Raw genomic sequence first — 24,319 nt, 5'->3', positions numbered from 1 at the left:
CTCCTCTCCTTTTTTCCTCCTTTTCTTCCTCTTCCTCCTCCTTTTCTTCTTCTTCTTTTTTTCTCTATGTGTCTGTCTGTGACTCTATTTGTATCTCTCTTTCCCTGTGTCTCTCTCTGTCTCTGTCTTCTCTATTTCCTCCCTCTCTTTTCCTATCTTTCTCATCCTCTCCTTCTCAGCTCCAATTTTTTGGTCCTTAGTTCATAGATTAGAGTTAGAAGGGACCATAGGGAGTATCTAACCCCTCATGTTTCAGATTAGGAAACTGGGATCCAAAGGAATTAGGGACTCCTCTTCAAGGTTACACAGATTTTTCGAATTTGAACCTAGCCTCCCTTTCCAGTCTAAAAAAATTTCTTTCTTATAGAAAAAGCAGAAGCAAAATGGGAAGCCATTGATTTTGCCTTCTCTCCATTGCTTGTAATCTCCGGCCTATGCATCCTTAGCTTTGTTTCTGTCCCTTCTGTCTTATCTCTCTTACCTACCTACCCACCTCATTCCAATTTAGCTAAAATCCCTGAAAAGCTTAACTTTTCCTATCACCCTCAGCTTTTTTGAGCCTTAGCACTCCTCACAATGTCCTTAAAGGGTCATATCTTTTTTGTATTTATCTTCCATTGCTTGCCCTTGATTTGAAATGTCTTCAAAATATCATTTGGCTGGTGAGTTCTCTGTGCATCCACAACAATTCTCCAAAGGAGTCCTCCTTTTCTTCCCTACCAGATTTGTTTATTTTACTTTTCTCTGGGACTCAGTTTCCTCAAATGTAAAATGGGAGGGTTGTAGTTTTTTTTTTTAATTCCCTTCCAGCTCTGAAGGCATGAGTTTTTAAACTTTTCCCCAAAATTTCCCATTTCTATGCTGATTTTCCTTATAAAGCTTTAGGCTTTTTCTGAACCCTTTGAAATTTCTTCTCCTAAATATCTAGGGATAATAGTAGACAATTCCCAGTTTTGTATGTCTCTATCACAACTTCTAAGAGGGAGCCTTCCTGCTTCCTATGCTTTTTTATTGTGTCTACCCCAGAAGTCAGGAGGTATGGAGTGTTCGGGAGGACTAGCCCTGGATGATGCTCTCCAACCCCTCTTCAGACCTGCTTATCCATCTCTGGTGTTCAACTAGTCACCCAGTTCTCACATGTGGCTCCAAGAAACGATAGCTTGTGCAGTGGCCATCCTCTAGTACAGTGGTTCTCAAAGTCTGGTCCAGAGCATCCTGGGAATCTCTGAAATCCTTTCAGAGAGTCTACAAATTCATAATTAGTTTTTATTTTTAATGTGATCAATATCTATAACTATAAACCACATAAACAAAAACTCTTTGGACAGATCCTCAATCATTTTTAATAGGATAAAGATATTGAGAACAAAAGTTTGAGGACCACTGCTCTAGTAAAACCATCTTGGCAGGCAGGCTAAATCAGATTGAAGGTAATCAACAGTGAGTTAGGGGGATGTTTATCCCAAGCACAGAAAGAATACCCCCTGGCTAAATGGACAAATGAGAACAATTTGTTCTAAAAGCCATGATGGTGGCTGAAGAGGTGCTGTGAAGTACTGAGAGTTTGATCAGACATTGGAGAAGTCAAGGTCATCCACTCCATCTTGGGCCATTGCCAATCATCCCGACTTTTGTCTTGCCATTGGATTTTGATGTCTCAGGAAGAGAGTGAAATTGATAGCTGTGCAATCTGCCTCACTTAAACCTAATTCCTAAAAAAAATCTAATTCATAAACAAGTCAAGACATCATCCATGATGTCATTGGTCCTCTTCAAAAACAAAGGACAAACAACAACCCCAGAAACTAAAAATAGGATTTCCTCTTATTAGTCTCTCCACTTTTTAAGAAATGAAATTATCTTTTTTTTAATTAATTTATTTATTTTTTAAAAATTTTTATTTTTATTTAATAGCCTTTTATTTACAGGATATATGCATGGGTAACTTTACAGCATTAACAATTGCCAAACCTCTTGTCCCAATTTTTCACCTCTTACCCCCCACCCCCTCCCCCAGATGGCAGGATGGCCAGTAGATGTTAAGTACATTAAAATATAAATTAGATACACAATAAGTATACATGACCAAAACGTTATTTTGCTGTACAAAAATAATCAGACTCTGAAATTAGATACACAATAAGTATACATGACCAAAATGTTATTTTGCTGTACAAAAAGAATCAGACTCTGAAATATTGTACAATTAGCGCGCATTTTAGGGTTCTTTCTCTGGGCTGGTTCAGTTCATTACTGCTCCATTGGAAATGATTTGGTTGATCTCATTGCTGAGGATGGCCAGGTCCATCAGAGAAATGAAATTATCACTTAAGTCAAAACATCATGAGTTGCACTACATTGTCAGAGAACTCTAACAAATGTCCAAAAAATTGAAGTCCATTATGACTATCATATATGTCTTAGTGTGAGATTTGAGATTTATTTTCTGAATCCCTCATCTATTTCTCCATTCTGGCCAGGTGGTCTGTAGCTTATTCCAATGTCAACATTACTTCTTCTTCTTCTTCTTCTTCTTCTTCTTCTTCTTCTTCTTCTTCTTCTTCTTCTCCTTCTTCTTTCTTCTTCTTCTTCTCCTTCTTCTTTCTTCTTCTTCTTCTCCTTCTTTCTTCTTCTTCTTCCTTTTTCTTCCTTCTTCTTCTTCTTCTTCTTCTTCTTCTTCTTCTTCTTCTTCTTCTTCTTCTTCTTCTTCTTCTTCTTCTTCTTCTTCTTCTTCTTCTTCTTCTTCTTCTTCTTCTTCTTCCCCCTCCTCCTGACCTCCTCCTCCTCCTTCTCCTCCTTCTTCTCCTCCTCCTCCTTCTTCTGCTACTGTTTCTGTAAGACTTTGCTTCTGCCCTTTTGACTGCCTCATTATGTGAATATATCTTCTAAATTTATTCTCCTTCTCCACTTTCCTTTTGCTTTACCCATTTTTTTTAAATAAAGCATGTCGGTCCAAAGTCATACTGCAGTCATCTCACCAAGTCTCAGTGATACGTATTGGTCATTTGCCTTCTTGGTTTAGGTTTTCTGGATCACTTTGTATTTTATCTCTGTTTTCTATCTTTGTGTATATTCATTTAACATGCATTTTGCTTCCCATGAATTTCCTTGTGCCTCCATTGCTTTTATTTTCCCTACATTGTAATTGTTCTCTTGTTCCACCGGCTTGGTGGATCTACATAGGTGGTTTTCTCCCTGCCTCATTGCCCTTTGGATTTGATTTTTTAAAAATAGGCTGTATTGTTTCCAATCCTTGTTGAATGCACTACGTCCTGGCTCAGGAACTTATTATTCCCACATTTAAGCCATAGTCCATACACCAAAGAGATGAAAAGCAGAGATGTGCTTGCTAAGCCCCTCTCAGTGATCTTCATGAACTTGTGGGGGGGAGGGGGAAAGGTGGTGCACAGTCCAAGAAAAGGGCAAATGTTTTCAGGATTTGCAGTGAAGGGGAGAGGGTAGAATCTACAAAATGGAGGACAGAGAATTGCCACAGTCTGCAGCATCTCTAGCATAACCTTTCCCTCTCAAGGTGCTGGGTGGCAGATTCCACCTGGAGAGGGCCACCTGAGAAAGCAAGCCCTGTAGGGGGCAGCACTCCCATAATGCATGGTGACCCAATGGTGCACGAACCGGCTTGACAGAGCAACCAACTACCCCTTGTGGCTCTCGTTCTCCTTTCAAGGGAAGAGACCTGGAGACCTGGTCCTGGCCCAAAGGCTTCCACCAGGCTGAGGAGAATGTTCTTGCCCAACACAATCTTCTCCATCTGCAAAGAGGCAATCCCATGCAACAAAGCTCTGGGTTGAGGGCCAGCAGAGTGGGTCCCCAATTCATTCCTGCCTCTAATTGACAAAGGATGTCTTTGGGAAGTCATGTTTGCCCTAGAGACACCTAAACCAACACCGAGGGTACGGTGGGGCCGTCTGCCATCTTGCCGCCATCTTGATTCAGTCTAAAGGACAACCAACTGTATTGTAGGAGGTGGATCAAGTCCTTGGAAAGGTTTCATGCAGAAGGTGACGCTTGAGCTGAATCTTGAAGGAAGTGGGGGGAAATAGAGATGACCGGGAAAGGCATTCCAGTCATAGAGGGATGGCTAGAGAGATGGGAAACAGGGGGATTGTGGGAGGAATGAGGAGAGTTTTTGATTTCTCTAGATCTGGTCATCAGTCTATCTACAAAGTCGTAATTCTTTGTCTGATTTGGGATCGTCTGGCAGCAAGCCCCTCTCCACACCACTCGTGGGAAGGCAAGGATCCCAGCACCCTGCAGTTCTGAGGTCCCACGGACTGCTGGGGTAGAGGAGAGGGTGGGCTAGACCCTGATGGAGGGGTTCATCTCCCTGAATTCAAATCCAGCCTCCAACACTTACTGGCTGTGTGTCTCTGAGCAGGTCACTTCTCCCTGTCTGCCTCAATTTCCTCCTATGTAAAATGAGTTGGAGAAGGAAATGGCAGACTGGTCCAATATCTTTGCATCGGACAGGACTGACCCACAACAGAGGCTTGAAGCAGCAGACCTGTAGTCCAGATATGAGGGGATGGAACCTGCGCCAGGGTAGGAGGAATGGTCTCGACCAGACATGGACCAGGGGGAATGACCACAGCGCATTTTCCTCAGGGACCCTCTTGGCAAGGGAGTAGTGTCTTTTTATAGGCTCAGAGAGGGGGCAGCCTTCCACAGTCACACAATCTGACCCCTAGCCTTGAAGGTAATCCCAGTTATTGCCAGAGTGGTGAGAGCTGTTAGGAGCTGAGCCCGAGGGGCTGGAACGGCAGCCTCGGGATGGCTGCAAGGGTCCGACCTCCCCCCTTGTCTCCTGCCAACTCTGAGGGATCCCCAGACAGGGGGTCACACAATACCCATACTGATATGTACACACACCCCTACGCCTCCCTATACCAGTGCTCAGTCACAAGGCGCCCAGAGTGGGGAAGACCAGGTTCTAATTCCCCCTCAGACATTCATTAATGACAGAGGGCAGGTGGTTCTCAGATTCTATGCAATCAGGGGGTTGTACCATGAGGTCCCTCGTGGCTCCCTGTGGTATCTCTACCTGTGCCAGGAGCTGGCCTTCCTCTTCCCACGTGAGCTGTCCATGGTCTTCAGGATCTACATGCACAGTTCCCAGCCCATCCCTCTGAGGGCACAGAAAGTCACTCATGATTAGATGCCCTGGCTCATTAGCACCAGGGGCGAGGAGGACTGGGAGCTCCCAGCCCAAGTAGAGGGCCATGGGCTCTGCGGCAGTGGCAATGGGGGCCTGTGGTTGTGATCTGGTACCTTGGAGAGGGTCTGGAACACACAGGTGGGCTCTGGGTAACAGGAAAACAAAGGCCCCTTGAAGATAAAATGCATTTTTCTAACAATGCAGTCTCCAATGCTTCTCCCCATTTTACAGATGAGCCAAAATGATTTGCCCCAGATCCTTCAGGTCTCATGGACTCCAAACCCAGATCTTTTTCTCCAGCCTCACAAAGAGGACCTGTCCATGCTCTCAAGAGCTGAAGCTACTGCCCTGAGTCCAGTCAATAAAGCTTATAAATCTACCCTCACACTGAGTGCCTCCAACAGGGGTGGGGGAACAGAGAAGGAGGAACCCCAGGTCCTGCCCTTAGGGAGCTCCTAGTCTGGGGGGAAAGAGGAGGAGCCCCAGGTCCTGCCCTCAAGTTAAACGAGGCAGATTGACCCCAGGGCTGGGCAGTGGTCATCAGTTTTCAAGGATTTGGAACATCAGAGGTAGGTGAGATTGGGGCAGTTAAGGAGAATGCCCTGCAGGGAATACCTGAGCTGGACCTGAAAAAGACAGACAGCAATGGAACAGCACATGTGAGATTGAGAGGGGAGCCTGGAGAAAGGAGGGTTTGGGGGCAGTTGGACACAACAGCCGGTGCAGTGCCCAGCACACAGCAGGCACTTAATGAATGCTTCTTGTTGCTTGATCCCATTAGTTAAGGGATGTCCTGTCAAAGGATTCTCCCAGTTCTGTTTGGTCTCAAAGGGCAGAACCAGAGGTGGCGGGAGGAGAGAGGAGGACTGGTGGAAAGAAGGAAAAAACTCTGATTGAGTCATCAAGCAATCAGTGATGGGAGTTATCTGGAAGAGGAGGGGCCCCTGTAGGAGCTTGGGGCTTCCCCATCACCGGAGGTGTCTAAGCAGAGGTGCTGTTGGGAACCCCCCCGGGGTGTATGACTGGGTGACCCCCTGAGGGCCTTTCCATCTCTAGACCTAGGAGCCTGTACTCTGGAACCAAGGAACCTGAGGCACTGAGCCAAACCCCAGAAGGAGAGTCTGGGACCAGAGGCAAGGGGGCCTTAGCCAGCTGTTGAGACTCAGCAGCTGGTTCCATCAGGGATGCCTCAGGCTCTGGACCAAGTACCCTCGGTGTCCCCATGTTGTCCGGGCAAGCCGGGGCACACCTGCCCATGTAATCCCCACGATGTCATCACCCTCTGGCACCCACCTCTGCTCTGACCTGAGCCGCCCTCCCAGGACTTGTCGGCAGAGACACCCTTGCCCTGCCCTGACCTGAGCCCTGGCTGGAACTGGTGAGCCGACGTGCGGTCGGTAGGGAGGGGCCGGGGCCCGGGACCCTGAAATAACAAGAATGATGATGGTGATGTCAAGGATAATGAGGATGATCAGCATAATAACATCAAGGATAATGAAGATAATAGTAAGATCAAGGATAACAATAATAATAATAATAATCCCCAGATATGACATCCATCCCCAGGCATTCTACCATTATTGCATTTAATAGACCTCCGAACACCCCTCACCCCCCAGCCTCCAAATGAGGAAGCGTTTTCACAATCCAGACAATTGGCAGGAAAAGTCAGGAGGCGGCAGCCATCCCTCCCTTAGCTGCCCCATCTTCTTTCTCAGTTACAGAAAAGTGTGGGGAAAACTTTCTATGGCGGGACTTTCTATCTCTTCCCCACCTGGGGGAAGCTGGCCAGCTGAGTAATTACACAGTATTGTGGCCTGCCCCGCACCCCTTCCATAAGGAGTGAGTTTGGGATTAAAGAAAACAATGTCCGATACACAAATATAGCCATGTCCCTTCTGTCCTCCAGAGCCTTCAGTAGCTCCCTACTGCCTACTCAGTAAGTTTTGATGTCCTTTGCCTGGAATCTGAGACCCTCCATGATCTGTTGCCCCTTCCAGCCTTTTCTCCCCTTAGTGTCCCCCAGGGGGCTTCTCCTTCCAAGATGTAGTTGTCATCAAACCTCAGGTTTTACATCACCATCTCATCCTCCCACTAAAAGTTGCTTCCTCCCCCCAGTCCCTTCCAGATTTGGGCCCATCTGTGGGGTTAGGGTGGAGAGATTTGGTTTTGTGGCTCCCTCTCAGCTTGCCCATTCAATTCACCGCACTCGCCCAATGGGAGCTCATGTTTGTCAATGCAGACTCCCGCCTTTGTCCAGGCCATTCTTCCATGGATGGTCCAGTTTAGGAAGACTTGGGAGCGGAAGGCGGCCTCCAAGTTGGGTTACCCCGGCTGTGGGATGCCCTGGACATCACAAGAGTATTTCCAGTGCTAGAGAGTATTCCCCATCCCTCTGCAGAGTCCCTGGCTAGCACATCCTTGACATGGGGTCATCCAGGGTGAAGACTTCCAGGGATGGGGTCTCACTCTGGGTCAGGAGGCTCAAATCTGCTCCTTTGGCCCCTGCCCCCCTCATCTTCCAATTCAAGGTTCTGCAACCCGGGGGCCAAAGAACTCAACCCGAAAGGGAGAATTCTAGGAAGGGGAGGGTGGGATAGAGCCGTAGTTAGGGGACTGGTGGTACCTGGAAGATGTCGGGATGCTCAGGAACATTCTGGGATTCCGGAGCATGCAGGTTGGGGTCCATTTCTACCTACAGTTTTACACCAGTCCCTGATTCCTCAAGAAACTATGTGCTCCCTCTCTGTCTCTGTCTCTCTGTCCCCTTTCTGTCTCTGTCCCTCTCTGTCTCTCTGTCTGTCTCTCTGATTCTGTCTTTATCTGTCTATCCCTCTCTCTGACTGTCTGTCTGTCTGTCTCTATCTCTCTATCTCTGTCTGTCTCTCTGATTCTCTCTTTATCTCTATTCTTCTCTGTCTCTGTCTCTGCCTGTCTGTCTCTCTCTCTCTGTCTAACTCTCTCGTTCTCTAAAGAGCACCAGGCTGTGTTTATAGTAACGACACCTGGGTCCGGTGCTCACCTGGTAGCTGTTCCTTGTGTCCCTGGCCCGGTGCCCGGAGCCAGCTTCCTGCTCCCAGGACCTCCTCAGGATGCAGGGCTGACTTGGCCAGCAGAGGAGGGGAGGAAGGAACAGGTTAGAGCTTGGTTGTTTGCAGACAGAGGCTCCAGGTTCCCACCCTGGGCTGGGCCTGGGCAGGAAGGACCCAGACCACCCCTCACTTGTATTTGCACAGAAGGAGCCTGCCCCAGAGCAGACGTCACCACCCAGGAAACCAGAGGTGCCTCGTCCCGGCCCGCCCTCCCGCTTCTGCCCCTGCTCTTGCAGGGAGTGAGACTTGGTCCCTCCTTCAGCTGCTGCCCTTTGTCCCTCCCCAGCCTTTCTGTGGCCCCAGTCCTGTGGACTGTACCTGTGGAAGGCAGTCTCCTCTTCAGCCCCCCTTGTACTTTGTCATTTCTCCTCTACCCTGTCCTTTTTGCTTCTTTCCCTTCTTTTCTTTCTTTGTTTGTTTGTTTATTTTGGCAGCAATTGGGGTTTAAATGACAGCTAGGAAGTGTTAATTTTAATTCAGGTTCTCTTGACTTCAGGGACATCTCTCTTCTGCCCCATTTAGCCATCCCTATCCCGGAGATTCTGCTGCAGACCCCCCCCAAGATGTCCCGCTGTTCTCCAGCTGCCTGCATGCCCACCGGGCTGTCCCCTGGCATGGGCCCCAAGGGCAGGGAGCCCCAGTGGGAGCGCCTCAGGGCCCCACCAGCCCCCAACGTGCCAGCCAGAATGCCAAGTACCAGGGATGTCTCAACAGGTCAGGGAGATGGGGGCGTCTTTAAGGGATTGTGTCCAGTTGTCGGCGAAGGAACCCAAGAAAGGGGCAGCCTCTGGAGAAAGAGACAGAAGTGAAGTGATTGTGAGGGGCCCACCAGGACCCAGGGGATAGGGACAGAGGTCCAAAAGCCCGGGGAGGGGTAGGAGCACGGCGCCTGTGTCTGGATACCGTCTCCACGCGGAACCCTGGCAACCTGGACCAGGACCAGGGACATTGTCCAGCCTTTCTGGAGAGGGGCCAGCCGTCTCCATGGAGCCGAGCAACCCACCTAACTCAGAAGGGGGACGCATTTGCTTGAGAATCTTCCTAAAACCCAGAAGGAGCTTGGGCTTCAGCCCCCCATGGACAATGGATCCCGGGCGTCTGGGAGCCAAAGCTTTCTGATCCATAAAACAGCAACAGATACAATTAGCTGACCTGCTGAGGTCACTGGGGGGCACAGAGACAGTGTCCGTCCGAGGTCTGCCCTGGGACTTGTGAGCGTCCGCCCTGGACCCCAGGGAGCCCCACGGTCCTGGCCCAATCACAGCAACACCTTCAGCCTATTTTCTGCTTTTCTCGGTGACCCGCCTGGCCCGCAAACACCGAGAGGCAGGCTCTCGGCCCTGACCACAGGGCTTCTCAGCCCTGTAATTACAGCGTGAGGCACGCCGTGCACTGTGTAATTAGCCAGGTCCCAGTTTCCATTTATACATCCTTGATGGGAGGGATCGAGGGGGTGGAGGAGGGTTTTCTGGGGCTGCCAGTGTCTGACTCCAGAGGGCCGATGCCCGGGGCCCAGCCCGGCCACGGGCATCTTTCTGATCTGCTCCTGTGGGCAGCTCCCCCTTTTCTCCTGTTCTTGATGCCCTCTATGGAGAGCTGAGCCCAACCCAGCCATGGGTATCTTTCTGATCTGCTCCTGTGGGCAACAAACTCCCCCTTTCCTGCTGTCCTTGATGCCCTTTGGGGAGAGCCGAGCCCTAGGAAAGCCAGGACTACACCGCCAGGGGCCAGCCCATCTCAGTCCATCTTGTCTTAGGAAGGCTTACATTGACAGATGTGCCTCCTTGGAATTGTGTAGATACAGCCACCCTCGTTCTGGTGCTGGAAGGAAACACAGACGCCTTCTAGTCCCACCTCCTCATTTTACAGATTAGAAAACTGAGGCTCAAAGCAAGAAAGTGCTTTGTCCAAGGTCATTCATGTCCTAAGTTGGACTCAGCTCCTCCAGTCTTTTCACTTTAGGATTCCCCTTGGCCTCAGGGAGTCAGGAGCTCTAGGTTTCAGCCCTTGATGACCAGTCTTGTCTGAGTCACTCCCTGAGCCTCTGTTTCCTTATTTGGAAAATGAGGGAGTTGGACAAAATGGTCTCTAACTATAATATATGTATATATATGTGTGTGTGAATATATATAAATTTTCAATAATATTTATTTTTCCAAATACCTGTAAAGATAGTTTTCAATATTTATTTTTACAAGATTTTATGTTCCAAATTTTTTCTTCCTCCTTCCCTTATCTTCCCCTCCCCAAGACAGCAAGAAATCTGATATAGATTAAAATTTTAAAATATCATTTAATTTCTGTCTGTCTTAGTTTACTCATCTATAAAATGGGGTTAAGAACAGCATCAGTGGATCCTCCAAAGTTGTTATGAAGATTAAATGAGAAAATATTTGGAAAGTCTGGCACGTAGTAGGACTAACCACATGCTGGCTATTATATTGTTATGAGATTATCTCTAAGGTTCTTCCTGCTCTGCCCTTCTGGGGTTCTAGGATTTGAGCTGCCTTAGGGCAAGAGGGATGCTCCATTTTAGAGTATTGGTGGGATCATTTCCAACTTATTGAATGGAAATCATAAAAATATAATAACTTTTGTTTTTGTTTTTCTTTCTAATAGTATTTTATTTTTCTAAATACATGCAAAGATAGTTTTCAGCATTCACCTTTGCAAAATCTTGTGTTCCAAATTGTTCTCCCTCTCTCTCCCCTTCTTTCCCCTCTCCAAGACAGTAAACAATCCCATATAGGTTAAAAATGTATGCTAAACATATTTCTATATTTGTCATGCTGCGCAAGAAAAATCACATCAAAAGGGTGAAAAAAAGCAAAAGAAAGAAAAAAACAAGCAAACAAACAACAGCAAGCAAAAAGTAAAAATACTATACTTTGATTCACGTTCAGTCCCCATAGTCCTCTCCCTGGATGTAGATGGCTCTGCCCATCCCAAGTCTATTGAAATTGTCCTGAATCACCTCACTGTTGAAAAGAGCCACATCCATCATAGTTGATCATCCCATAATCTCATTATTGCCGTGTACAACGTTTTCTTGGTTCTATTCACTTCACTGGGCATCAGTCATTTAAATTTCCAGGCTTTTCTAAAATCAGCTGGCTCATTTCTTACAGAACAATAATATTCCACTACATTCATATACCATAATTTATTCAACCATTCCCCAACCGAATGAGCATCCACTTGATTTCTAAATAACTTTTTCTATAGGGCTTTTAAGTTTGAGAAGTGAGATGTTAGCTCCAGAGTTCAGCCCCCAAATAGATCTATCCCATAACACTAAGAGGTTCTGGGGCAGGTGGGAATTCACCTTCCTAGAGCAGGCTAGCTCCTACCCTAGTAGGATCAGCTCAGCGCATTCAGGGCAAGGTTTCTAATGCCATAAAGCTCACAATCCACCATGGAGGTATTTCCCTTGTAATTATTTAGTTGACATCAATTAATTAACCAGGCTTAATTAGCTTTTAGAAGGACCTATTTACACGTGTTGCCTATATCAAATTGTTTATTTTCTCAAGGAGGGAGAGAATTTGGAACTCAACCTTTAACAAAAAAAGAATGTTAAATTATTTTACATGTAATTGAAAAAGAGAGAGGTCTGTTTGGGGCCCTGAGCAGAGTACTAAAAATCTAACCTTTTTTCCATGGGCTATTTCAATGCTTTCAATGCTTATAGAGAGCTCTCATGCTTCTTTGTCCCTCCTTAATTCTCTTTTCCAATCCCTCAGGTCCTAATTCATTTGGTGTAACAGGCACAGTGGGTGCCTGGATTGGATTTGGATAAAGAAGAAATAGTTCAAGCTTTGTTTGACCTTGAGGCTCAGTCTCCTCTGCTGTGAAATGGGCTGCTTTCTATACCAACTGGGTTGTTTTCATATGGAAAATGTTATAGACCTCAGATGGATCCCAGTCCTAAGCAGCTTGGTTTCTGACTGACCTGGCTATGGGTGAACAAGAGAGAAGATAAGGGAGAGGACCTGAAGAAGCAGTTTTTCTTTCTCTTAGTCTTTCCTGGGTCCGGCCTGGCCTGGCCCACTGGATCCCTCCCTGCCCTTGGGCAACGAGCAGACAAAGGGCCACAGTTTCTGGGCCAGGAGTTTCCTGGGAGAAACCAGAACTTGGTGAAGGGCTCTTCCTCCTCTGAGGACCCCGTTCCCCTCCATTCTCCCTGGAGCCTCTTGCCCCAGCCCGAGTAAAAGCAAAGAATTCATCTCAAGGAGAGAGATTTCAGCCCAGCAGCAAGAGAAATTGAATTTCCTAATCCTTTTTCCTAGGCTGTGTGGGGAAGAAGAAAGGTGGGTCACTCTTTTTCAGGCAGGGGGGTCTACTTGGACCAGAAAAGCACAAGATGGAAAGGCTGGAAGGGGTCGCAATCTGCACTGGTAGAAGGACTATCGCATGGATGAGATTGATCCTCTTATAGGATCAAAGATTGCAAAAAGAAAACTATTACCCCCCCCCACTCCAAGCTTAGAGGACCTTTTCCCACCTCTCTGCTTCATCAAGGGTATTTCACCTTCTGCAAGAAGATTTTACAGCTCCCCAGCTGACGGGGACTCCCTCCCCACCGACCTGGTACCGAACTAAATAAACACTGTATTGTTTGCTTTATGTTTATATAAAAATTAATGATATAAAATACATGTTTTTACTGTCACAACTATGACTCACCCATGGTCTTGTGGGTTCCTCAAGGGCAGGAATTGTTTTCTTTGTAATTCTGGCTCCTAGTCAGTCCCTAGCACATAGTAGGTGATTAATAAGGACTTGGTTGATTCATGAGTTGATAGAGCCCATCAAGACCAATCCTGTTCTGGTACAAATGGGGGAGACTGAGGTCCAGGGCATTTGTCCCATGTAAGGAAATTGAGCCTGGACCTTGGGAGTTGGGGCCTACGGTGACTCGGCCATTGACCCACTGTGTGAGAATGGTGTCAGACCCTCTCTGGGCTTGCTTCTCCACCTGTAAGATCATGGTTCTGCCATGAGGAGAGAAGGGCTGGACCTGATCCAAGCCAGTAGCTGGGGAGATGAAGACAGTGGCTGTCCAGGTGTTCACTGGGGCTTGGATTTGGGCCCCATCCTCCTGGGCAACAGGAGACTTCCTCACAGAGATTGCCTGGCCTCCCTTAGTCCTTTCTGAGAATCAGAAGTGGAGGGAGCAGAGATCCGGGATTGGCTGCCAGAAACTCACAGTAGCCAGAAATCTCTTCAAACAGGATTCCTGGACTCTTTGGGCTTCCCCCGCAGTCAGTGGGCTCCGGGATCCATTCCCAGCCTTGCACTTGGCCCCTGCCCCTCTCAGCCGCTCAGGCTTTTTGTCTGATCTTGCCAAGGCATCGCTGGCCCCTGGGAACTGAGGGACAGTCTGACCTTACTCCTAATTCCTTCCTCATGCTCTCCTGATTACCAAGGATGGTGAATAAAGCACTCAGCCTCAGAACCACTCCTGCCTCACTTCTCTTAATCATGCTCTATTCTGCTCGTGATGGGACAGCTCTCATCTCACCTCCAACCCCTGAGTCATATTCATCCTTTCAGGCCTAGTGGAGATTTCCCCCACACACACACTTTGTCTTCCCTGGCTACTGCAGCTCAATCTGCATTCCCTGTCTCCAACTCCTCCAGTCTTCAGAGACTGTCCCACAGGACAAAACTCAGAAGCCTTGATTCTAGACCCCCTTCCCTTTCCTTTCCTTTCCCTTTCTTTTCCCTTCTGTTCCCTTTCTTTCTCTTTTCTACCCTTCCTTTCCCTTCTCTACTCTTCCTTTCCCTTCCCTTCTCTTTCCTTCCTTTCCCTTCTCTATTCTTCCTTTCCCTTTCCTATTCTTCCTTTTCCCTTTTCCTTCCCTCAGTTTCCTTCCCCTTCCCTCCCCTCCCTCCTCTCCTTCCCCTTCCCTTCCCTTCCTTTCCCTACTGTTCCCCTCCCTTCCCTCTTCTTTCCCCCTTCCCTTCCCTATTCTTTCCTTCCCCTGCCTTTCCCTTCTGTTCCCCTTCTCTTTCTCTTCCCTTCATCTCTATGGAGATTATCTCAGCTCTATATACCCAGTCTTAGTCTTTCTCCTGAAGAACCTGGTCAAACTGATCCTCCCTATTGTTACCCCCCCAAAAAAAAAATGAGGTCCTTCAATCTCTGCTTGAAGACCTCCAAGGATGGGGACTCTGCCATATCCCTAAAGTTAGGGAGTTCATCTTTAAATCCAATCTAAATTTAATCAAACTTCTCTGCTTCCCCTCCAAATTCTGCTCCCTGAGACCAAGTAGACAAGGCTGATGGCTCCTTCTATTTGACAGCTCTTTGAATCCTTGATGGTCACTCTGACAGTCCTGAGGTTCCCCTTCTCCTGGGTCAACATCCCCAATCCCTTTGATCGACCATCTCTGGGCAGTTTCCAGTCCCCTCCCTAATATCATGCCCCAAACTGGACACATGACCCCAGATATTCTCCGGCCAGGCCACCGGTCCCTCGGCCTCTCTCAGTGGAACTTGGCTGACCGCCACATCAAGCTGCTGATTCATGATGACCTTGCAGTCCATGAAAACCTCCAGGTTTTTTTCAGGCAAGCTGCTTCCTGGCTGCCCTCCCCCAGATGGTACTTGGTGAATCCAAGGTTTTTCAACTCAAGTGTAAAACTTGATTATTCATGCTTTAAAATTTCAGTGCATTCATATCTCTAATTGACATGGATTCAACCCATCCAGGCCTTCTCATCCAGTGCAACCCTTAGGTATAGCACAGAGAGTGTTGGTTTGGGGTCCAGAGGATCTGAATTCAAGGTCCAGCTCTGTCATTTACGACCTGTGTGTGCCTTAGTAAATCACTCCAACTCTCTGAACCTCCACTGGCTTCTCCATAAAGAAGGTAGGGTCTTCAGGGACCCTTCCAGGTCTCGATCTCGGATCCTATGATCCCGTTGGTAAATTCCCCATAGAGAGTCTCCCTAATGAGCTTAAAGCCTTCCTTCCTCTACAGTGAGGTTTCTTATCTTTTTGTGTGGGAGTCTTTGGGAGTGAAGTCTGAGGAAGCTTCTGGATCCTGCTCAGAATCATGTTCTTAAATGCATAAAACAGAGAAAGCTAGATGGTGCAATGGATAGTGCACAGGCTTTGGCGATAGGAGAATCTGAGTTCAAATACGGCCTCAGATACTTAATACTTACTAGCTGTGTAATTTAACCCTGGACAAATCACTTAACCCCAATTGCCTCACCAAAATAATAATAATAATAATAAAAATGAATGCATAAAAACAGTTAATAAAAGAAAGCATTCATACTGAAATTAATCATACAAACTCAGGGATTTCCTGAACTCTATCCACAGAGTCCCTGGAGGGGACTTCTACTTGATGCTTTGCAATATTTGGTGTGGAGTATCAGGACAACCATGGATCCTCAGTCCATTATTTCCCACTGTCCTTTCATGAGAGCTCTGTCTTGGTTCTCACTCTATATTTCCTGAAGAACATTTTTTCTCATCTTTTCAGATGCCAGCCTTTGTAACATGGTACAACCGACTTCAATTAAACAGCACTCATCACAGTGCTTGACACATAGTAGGTGCTTAATAAGTACTAGTTGACCACAGGAATACCACTACTAGGTCTGTGTCCTGAAGAGATCAAAAAAAAAAAAAAAAAGAAAGAAAGAAAGAAAAAAGAAAAGGACCCATATGTTACATTTGTTAAGCACCTACTGTGTGCCAGGCACTTCGATTGGTTTGAGGGAACACAAACACAGCAACAAAACATTCCTTGTCTATAAGAAACTCACACTTGACAACCCCTCCAAAGAATAGTAGATAAAAGGCAATTTGAGGAAAGAGAAAAATGACTACTGAGAGGATGAAAGAAGTCTTCATAGAGGAGGAAGCACCTCAGTTGAGTCTTGAAAGGAGTTTGGTGAATGGCTCATGCAAATACATGGAGGTGGGAAATGAAATGTCCATTTGGGTGAGAACAGAGTGTGTGAAGGAAAGGAAAGTGAGTTAATCTGAAATTCTCCGTTGGAGCAATATTGTGGAGGTTAGATCATGAGACAATAGAGAATCCCTGAATGTCATCTGAATAGGGTTCATAAGTACTTTAGTAGCTATAAGGAAGATGAAGGTCTGAGGACAGACTGGAGGCAGAAACTAATTAGGAGGGTATTCCCATAGCCCAAGTGACAGGTGATAAGTGTCTGAAACTGTGGTGGTAGCAGTAGGATGAGAGAAAAAAGTCATCAGATCCACTCTAGCAGGCAAGAGATGGGTCTTCTGGAAGAAAGCAGTGTCAGAATAACAATGGGGTTAGAAAAAGGTATAAAATGATGACATGGACATTAGGGAAGTGGAGGCAGGAAGTGTAGACAATTATTCCAAAAGGGCCAGTAGAAAAAGAGAGATTAAAGATGAGAGGAAGGAGTGTGATGATCTAGTATGGGTGTGTGTACATGTGTGAATGTGTGTGTGAGGAAGAGATTATGAGTGAGGAAGTGGCTCTTTGGGTGTGTTTGTAAGCGTACCTGTAAGAGTGTATACAAAGTATTAAAGTGTGTGAGGAGTATACGCGAGTGGGAAGGTCTATGCAAGTGCATTGGGTATGAATGTGGGTTCAAGTAAATTTATGTGAATTTGTGGGGAGAACATAGGTATATGTGGTATACGTGTGGATGCCATGGGTAGTCTCCTCAGCCCTGCAGAAGGTCCCCCCCTTCCCATGAGGCTGGTAGAGATGCCCTCATCCAGCTTTTTTCCTCCCCAAAACAAGGACTGAAAGAAGAGAAAGGGGCAGGCTTTCCCAGGCACTCAGCCTAGGCTCCCCGTACATCTCAGGAGCTGTCCAGCACTCTCTCTCCTGAGGACTGTCTTCACGGGGTCAGCTCTGGCTCCTCCAGTTCACGTCTGCAGCCAAGATCAGGAGGGTCTAGTAAATGCTCTAGGCAGATGAACCTCTGGGGAGGGAGGGACAGCTTTGGACAGGGACTGGATATTAGTTGCTTCTAAGGAGTCTCATTGACAATTTATAAGGCTAGTTGTTCATAGGAGCCCCTAGTGGGGGAAGCGTGATGGCTAATGTTCCCATTGTATGGATTAGGAGGTCTAGGTCAGAGAGGAAACAGACCTTGTCCAGATTGCCCAGAAAACCAGCATAATTATTCCTCATTGCAAAGATTATCCACTGAGGTAGAGCTTTCTTATCAGAGGGCAAGAGGTTTGGGTCCTAATGGCATATCCAGCCCTCTCTGATTGCTTGGGTCCTTAGTTCATTTTCAATGGCTCCATTAGGAGCATGAAGAGCCAGGGCCTCTTGAATATTTTATGTTAATACTTCAGAGAACCACAGAACCTCAGATCTCAGAGGGGCCACAGAGGCACTGAGACCCAGCCACACCTAATGAGAACCCCCTTTCCAACATCCCTACCAAGAGATCTATCAGCTACTAATCCATAGTGGACCATTCACCACTTCCCAAAGCAGTCCATTCCATTCTGGGATAACTCTATCATCAGCACTATATTGAGCCAAGATTTGCCTCTTGATGACTCCTGCTCCTGGCTTTCTGCCCTCTAGGGGTAAAATAGGACATAACTAAACCTTTCCTATGACATCAATCATGTCTGTGCTCCTCAGCTCACTCTTGATCCTTCTCCTCTCCAAGCCAGATGTTCCCAATTCCTTCCATTGATTTCTCATAAAGTTTGAAGGTAAATATCCCTTTAGCACCCAGGTTACTTTCCTCTGGATGCTCTCCATTTTAGCAAAGGCCTTCCTAAAAACAAAGCAAGAAATACAAATTAAACAACTCTGAGGTACCACTTCATATCTCTCAGATTGGCTAAGATGACAAGAAAAGGTAATGATAAATATTAGAGGGGATGTGGGAAAACTGAGACACTAATGCTTGTTGGTGGAATCGTGAAATGATCCAACTGATCTAGAGAGCAATCTGGAACTATGTCCAAAGGGCTATAAAACTGTGCATACCCTTTGACTGGGCAGTGCTACTACTGGGATTGTATCCTAAGGAATCATAAAGGAGGGAAAAGGACCTACCTATGCAAAAATGTTTGAAGCAGCTCTTTTTGTCGTAACAAAGAATTGGAAAAGGAGCGGATGTCCATTGATTGGGGAATGGCTGAAGAAGTTGTGGTACATGAAGGTAACGGAATATTATTGTTCTATAAAAAATGATGAACAGGCAGATTTTAGAAAGGCCTGGAAAGATTTCCATGAACTGATGCTGAGAGAAACAAGCAGAACCAGGAATACATCGTGCATAATAACAGCAAGAATGTGTGATGATCAATTATGAAAGGCTTGGTTCTTCTCAGTGGTTCAGTGATTCAAGGCAATCCCAATAGACTTTGGACAGAAAATACCATCTTGTCCAAGGAGACTGAATGTAAATCAACACATGCTGTGTTCATTTCTTTTTTCTTTTTATTTCTCCCTTTTGTTCTGATTTTTTTCCTCCCAACAAGATTCATAAAGCAGTGTGGATTAAAAATAAATAAACTTACAAAAAAACACCCAGGACCCAAAACTGAACATAGTTCTCCAGATGTGGGCTGACCAGGAAAGAGTACAGAGGTACTCCCACCTCCTTACTCCAGTACCCTCAGGCTTATTAGTTTTGTGTCTGTCATTTCACAGGGCTGACCTATTGCCTTTCGCTAAAATTGAAAGCATGAGAGCTAAGGAAATCATCAAGATATCTTAGTAAGAGATGGGAAGAAGGTTTGAGATGGGGGTAGGGGAAGGGCGTTTCCTGCTTATAGGATGGGAGATGGAGGATGATCCAGCAAAGAATAATGAGAAGGAAAAGCCAGACATATAGGAGGAGGAGCAGGTGAGAACATTTTCATGAAAGCCAAAGGTGGAGAAATGTCCAAGTGGTCAGCAAAGTAAAAGTAAGGATGGAGGGGGATGAGAAAAGGCCCCTTGAGAAAGCTATTAAGAAGCCATCGCTAACCCTGGAGAGCGCAGATTTAGTCAACTGTCGGGCTGATGGTGTGAAAGGAGAGCCGGCCCGTCCAGAAAGGAGACCAAGCAGAACTGACAGAAGATGCAGAAAAGGTATTGAGAAATGAGCTCGCTTCATTTTCTGAGGGAGGCCCAAGCCTTTCTTCCTGGAGAGTTCTTGGCAAAGCTGCATCCTGGTCCCTTCCTAGAAGGCAACTTCTCTTAAGCTGGGGGGTGGGGACTCACCTGAGAAGTCTCTGGGGTCTGCCAGACAATTCACTCAAAGGCCTCATTCTCTTGGGAGGGAATCTGAGGACAGAGCATCAGCTGCTAGGAAGCAGTCAGCAGAGCTCGCACAGACAAATCAGCCCTAACTGACGAGCATCCCTTCAGGACTGACTGGGTGTAAGGCCTTCTTTACAGAGGCAGAAAACTATGGCGGTGCAAAAGTGAATAAAATTGAGTCTTTGGGGGTATATAGATTAGTTTCACTCACTTATTTCCTTTTCTCTCTTTTTAATACTTCATTATAAGGAATGACTGTCAGGGAGAGGGGGAGGAGATGTTGGGAAACACAATTGAGGTAAAAACAAAAGATCAATAAAAAATCTCACTCATATAAAATTATGCTCATATAAGAGCATATTTGGGTGAAGGTTAGTGGAGCAGCAGCAGAAGCAATATTGTCAGCAAGGTAAACTACAGACCTCCGAGTCAGAAAGAGGATATAAAGAGAGCGGGAGAACAGACCCCAAGCCTGGCACTGGAGCATGATAGTAATGATGGGCTTTCAGTTATCTAGACATCTACTGGAGGGCTGCTGCTGCTGCTGTGTGTGTATATATGCATTAGTCTGTCCTCTGTCTCTATTTCTGTCTGTCTTTATCTCTTTCTCTCCGTGTGTATCTCTCTCTCTCTCTCTCTGCCTCTCTGAATCTTTCTTCCCCCCTTCTTCTCTCTCTGTCTCTCTTCTCTCTGTCTCCATCTGATTGTCTCTCTCCTCCCCTCTCCCTATTTGCTTGTATATGTGTTCCTGTCTCTCCTTCTCTCTTTTTCTCTACCTCTCTGCCTCCCCTGTCTCTCTCTTCCTATGTGCCTCTTTCTCTCAATGTGTCTCTGTCTCTTTCTCTCTGTCTCTTTCTCTCTCCTCCTCTCTGTCTCTCTCCCTCTCTCTGCCAAAAACAGAATAACTAATGATCATTTGACTCCATCCTTCAAAAGATGGAGCCAACCAAAACAACAACAACAATAATAATATTGTGATGAGAAAGAGAGGGAATTGTTTCATGGGACTGAAGTGAAAAACATGAGGAAAATTTCACTGGAGTTTAAAAAGATGGAAACAAAGGCAGGTAATGGAGAATGAAATGGAAAAACTTTCCATAGTCATTTAGGAACAGTGCCAGGACAGGAACTACTTACTGACTGTTGGAAATTAAATGTGTCTGAACATCTTATACCATACTCCAAATACTCAATGCAAATATAAAAGATCTATTTAAAAAGAGAGAAAGGAGGGAAGAGGGAGACTTTTCACAAATTGGAGGTTAATTCTTAACCAAAAGCAAGAAAAAAAGTGACCAAGGAAACCAAGAGACAACCTTTGTTACACAAAATTGTTAAGTTTTTACATGAATAAAATCAATGAAGATAAAAATGGAAAAATCATCCAGTGGGGTCAAAATTTTTTGCATCAGATAACACTCTATGAGAGAATTCTAATATCCAAATTCACAAGGAATAAAACAAATATGTAGAACTAAAATATTCCCAGTAGGAAGTATTTTAATTATATATATAATTAATTATATATGAGTCAATCAATGATCCTTCTCCAATTCAAGGAAAAAAAGAGAAATGCAAATGCAAACAATTCTAAGATTTTCCTAAATAAATCAATAAAAATTACAATAACCACAAAACAGTCAGTGTTAAAAGGTTTTAGGGAGGATGAGTCCGTTCATGCCTTATTGGTAAAGCTACCAATTGGTCCAATCAATCTAAAAAATAATTTGGAATTATCCAAGAAAATTGACTATATTCTTAGACCCTTGGATCCCACCATCACAATCCTGAACATAAATGCCAAGAAGGCCAATGATCAAAAGATCAATATATACCTAAATATTTAAGGCAAAGAACTGGAAGTGAGCCGTGTTTGTTTCCTTATCACCTAGGGAATGGCTAAGCAAACTGTGTTATGTAAAAATAATGAAGTAATAATATTCCTTAAACAAATCATTCAATCCCACTCCTTTCACCAAGAAATGAGGAATGGGAGGAATTCAGTGAAACTTAAATTTGCATACGAACTGATATGGAATGGCGCGAAATGAGTCAAAAACAATGTACTCAAAGATTTCAACAATGTAAATGAAAAGGTCACTGACCTTTTTTGTTTTTTAAATGAAAAGAGAGCTGAGCCAGGAGAATTGCAAAAAAAAAAAAAAAAAAAAAAGTCTTTGACCCTAGAAAAGAGATAAGACATACCTACTTCCTTTTAGTAGTTGAGAGGTGGGGGACTATAGGAACAAAGTGTCGTATACTGGATCGTTTGTTTTTGTTTAACCAGGAGGAAGGACAGTGAAATCAAAAGAATGTTGGATTTTTTTAAGTCAAAGTAGATTTGAATTTTGGCTCCTCTGTTATTATTATCTGTGCGATCTTGGGTAAAAATCATTTCAGTTCTTTGGGACTTGGTTTCCCCATTTGTAAAATGAGGGGATTGGATCAGAATACACTAAAGTTCCGTCCAGTTCTAGATCAATGGGACAATAAATTGTGGATTTTTTTGTTACTAGGGAAACTTTAATTCTAAAAGGAGGGAAGGGGTGGTAATCAGAAATTATATGAAAATTATATAAAAAATTTTAAAAAGAAAGTGCTCAGAATGAGTCAAGAACACCGGGGTCCTGCTGGAGGATTGTTGAGGTATATCGGGAGGAGGATTTTTGTTCAGGGATGGTGGGGACTATATGCCCCTGCAGGACATCCTTTCTAGCTCTGAGACATGGTGACATTTCACCTACAGATCCTACTACAGAGGATCATGGACAGAGCTGGAACACCACCCCCAACCCCACCCCCGGCTGCCCACCCCTCCTCAATCTAGGGGTTCTCTTCAACATGCTGGGTCAACTCTGAGGACAAGGGGGTGACTGACCGGTGGGAAGGGGCCCAGCACTCCCCTCCTGGGACTTAGGCATCCCCTCCTATTTGGCCCACACTCCTGAACTTTCTTTGACCAAGGAAACAAACTTCCCCTCCAAGTCTTCGTAGAAGATGACAAAAGAGAGGTTTCTTCATGGATTCTAGGAAGATCTTCTCAAAGCCAAGGAGCCATGTCACTGGCCTGCTTCCTGCTCCCTTGGCTGAGTCCTGGAAGTGGGAGGGGAAAGCTCTGCAGCTCCTTAGGCAGGCCTTAGACCTTCCACTCTGTTGTTATGTTTAGACCTTAGGCTACTGCTCCCTTGGGCCAGTTAGTGGGTCCCTACAGTATGAAGAGGAGCAGCTCGGTGTAGGGAGCAGGGCTCTGATCCTACTTCTCCGAGCATGTGTGAAAAGGGGGAGATGTCATGTGCACAACTCTTGTGGTTCCTTGAGATTTTGTAATTAAGCACATTCTGAGGTATCTAAGAATGAAAGTATAAGGGGGACAACAAATAGAAGAAAAACAGAAAAGATCTGCAAAGATATCTGTTATCTTAAGCTCACTGATCATTTTTCTTCCATTTGTTTTCCTTCCATTTTTGTCCTTAAATGCCGCAAAAGGAAATGCGTGTGTATTTATTTGCCAACAAGAACATTAAAGCTGAACACTTGGGTTTAACGTTGCAATCCAGAAATGCTTAACGAGGACATGAAAATCCCACTGAAGAGCAGCCAGACTATACCAAGTGTATTAGACGATGTCTGTAATGTCAGGGCTAGTTTTCGGGAGGTCCTCCGGAAGGGCCTTGGTCTCAGCAGGACAGACAGCACGAGAATGGAGAAGAATAGAGTCCCAAGTCTTTATTGTCTCTTACACAGTCTGTGTCTGTCATAGTCTGACCCAGTCTCCTTCAGCAGTCTGCCAGTCTGCCAGTCTCAACCAGTCTCCTTCCAAGTCTGACTTTGTCCCCAGTTTATATACCCTGTTACAATTACATCATCACAGCATCCTGATTATGTGTGAGAACCATTACATCACCACACTAAGTACTAAGTATGTGTGAACTAGAGAACTACCATCTCCTCAATTCCACTGAGTTAACACCTTGTTTCAGGTATACTTCAGCTCTCTGCAGATGTCCATAACTGGAGACAGTTATGAGGATACTGAGATTCAGAGGATATCTCAAGGGAAGATTCCTAAAGTATAGGGGAAAAAGTTGGACCTTATTAATATTGAAAAGGTGGTAGAGGGAACATTGACAATTAAAAGGCTGTTTTATGTCTATGTTCCCTTTTATGTTTACACACACATCCGAGACATCCTTGACAGGAAAAGATGGAGCAGTGGATAGAGCACTAGCCCTGGAGTCAGGAGGACCTGAGTTCATATTTGTGTGTGATCCTAAGCAAGTCACTCAGCCCTAATTGCCTCATCAAAAAGTTTGCCGTTCAGATTTTAACATATAGTTGGATGGCCAACTTAAATATTAAAATATTAAGTATTATATTTGTTTTATATATTTATATATAATATATAAATATAATATTTAAGTGCTGGATAAATGCAGCAAATGGACAGTGACTTGGCCCAGGACTAAGCAGGAGGAGGAGAGCAGCTGGAATAGCTTTCAGAAGATAGCATGACTCCCCTAAGGATCCTGAACTTCTTCCAGAGACAAAATGTTGTCTTCTGAATACCAGCAGGGTGCCAGTGCTGCCACATGAGAACAAGATGTGGGATACTCCAGTCGGAAAGATCGAAAATGAGCATGCTCAGAAGGTATTAAAGGAGGTTCATGGTGGAAGGTGGAAGGCAGCTGGAAGGCCTGGACACCCTGCGGCCCATCTCAGAACCCAATAAGCATTTGCGTAGCCCCAGTGCCAAAGACAGAGCCTTTAGCATAGTAGGTCCTTGATAAATGCTCTTTAAAAAAAATGAA

The sequence above is a fragment of the Sarcophilus harrisii genome, chromosome 5, assembly GCF_902635505.1.
Source record: "Sarcophilus harrisii chromosome 5, mSarHar1.11, whole genome shotgun sequence".
In the NCBI taxonomy this organism is placed as follows: domain Eukaryota; kingdom Metazoa; phylum Chordata; class Mammalia; order Dasyuromorphia; family Dasyuridae; genus Sarcophilus; species Sarcophilus harrisii.
Note: the sequence above shows the minus strand (reverse complement) of the source record.